At 40.5% G+C, this 1715-nt stretch overlaps 1 non-coding gene across 1 annotated transcript; it reads left to right on the top strand.

Annotated features, from left to right (window-relative positions):
* Positions 1-260: 260 nt before the first annotated feature.
* Positions 261-444, top strand: LOC137274904 (U2 spliceosomal RNA). The gene has a single exon (XR_010956256.1). It is a non-coding gene; the product is annotated as a U2 spliceosomal RNA (small nuclear RNA).
* The last annotated feature ends 1271 nt before the right edge of the window (positions 445-1715 follow it).

The following is a 1715-nucleotide window of genomic DNA, read 5'->3' as shown; positions in this document are numbered from 1 at the left end:
TATATATGGTTTGATTGGTTGTCAGTTAGAATATGGCATGTTTGTTTGTATTTCTCGTTTGTTAATATATATTATGTATGCTTCATTTACGTGTGTTTCATCTAGATCTATCTTCATTTGATGTATATAGTGTGAATGTGTATTGCATGTAGCCAGGTTTGGCAATTTCCTCTTTTAGTTCTTTAGTTGTTAGCGCTGCAGGGCAAAACTTCTTTTTTGTGATATACTTTTAGGCCGAGCTTGTAAATTTGTTATATGCATTAAATTTTATCAAAAAGAAAAAAAAAGTATCTGTTCTTATCAGCTTAATATCTGATACGTGTCCTATTGGAGACATCGATATTAAACTGATTTTTGCAACGGGATGAGGTGCCACGGAGCTTGCTCCGCCCTCATCACGGGTTGACCCGGTATTGCAGTACCTCCGGGAATGGCTCACCACTCATAATACAATTCAAAAAATAGAACGCTTAACTTAGCCCTCTCTTTTCCACATATCATTTCCCTTTTTTAATCTCACTTTGCCTACCTTTTCGCGCGTCCGTTTCACTGGAGGCACCATGCAACCACTTCCAAACTGAAGAAATGGACCCATCCACTCAACCACATTGTACTCCGACCAAACCAAGCCCCGGGAAGTTCCTCAAAGTGATTTATTTTCCACTTGCAGTTTGTCTGTCCCAGTATCCAAGGACGTTGGCCATGGTGTCGCACGCCGGTAATAACGTCGTAGATTCTCACACCCTCACAACCACATTCTGCCCGATAACACACGTCTTAAGAGCCAGCTAACCCCTAGTAAGTGTTTTCAAGTGGTAAGGAGATACCAGAAACTTCGGCGCGTTTCCCCTGGATCAGTTTACATTGAAATTTCAAAATGTCTTTAACTTTCATTATATTTTTTAAATAAAACAACATTTGTGACTAAAGTTCACGTATCCTACCATTGTTTTGATACTTGCACTGTATTTAAGTTTAGTGGATTTAGTCCACGCGGTCAGTTGCACTGTTTGTTTACGCTTGTCTGGGGGTGACTGCACAAACTCCTCCAAGTGCTGTGTCCCCGCGCCTCGTTAATTAAGCGCCAATCCACCGGCTCATGGCGCTAGCTGCAGGATGCTTTTCCTACGTCGCCCCGACGTTTTAGCGCCTGCACTCTGTGTATTCAAAGGAATAAATAAGGTTATTTTAACATTTTGTTGCCTTCACAAAAATTGTCATATTTCATGTGACCTCTGGGTCTACCCCCATTGTTCTTAAGGACCATGGCCTATCATGCTGCAGTTGTGGAACCTGCTGTGCCGACCCGTTTCCTGGATCGGAGGACGATACATCAGACGGTTCGTATGAAATCTGCAATTAGAAATTTTGACAGGGAAAATGTGTTTGATATTATTCAACATGCAACCAATTCTTTCAATATGGAAACCAAAGGCGAATGGCACTTGGTTTGTGACGTTTAAGAACGAAAATAGAGTGCGATTACTGCTTTCAGTGGGCTCAGTATTTTATAGAGTGAGTGAGTGAGTGAGTTAACATTTAACGTCACATCGGCAATATTGCAGCCATATCGTGACGAGAACAAAATAAGTTATAGTAATGTTAGGATGAGAAAAGAGAAAAAGTAAAACCTGTCAGCGAAGGACAGTAAAAACACTAGAGTATCACAGAACATAAAACTAGCATTGAAAGTTAAAACATTGGATTTAAAGAAG

The sequence above is a fragment of the Haliotis asinina genome, chromosome 2, assembly GCF_037392515.1.
Source record: "Haliotis asinina isolate JCU_RB_2024 chromosome 2, JCU_Hal_asi_v2, whole genome shotgun sequence".
Lineage (NCBI taxonomy): Eukaryota > Metazoa > Mollusca > Gastropoda > Lepetellida > Haliotidae > Haliotis > Haliotis asinina.
This window is presented reverse-complemented; position numbering and strand designations above follow the sequence as displayed.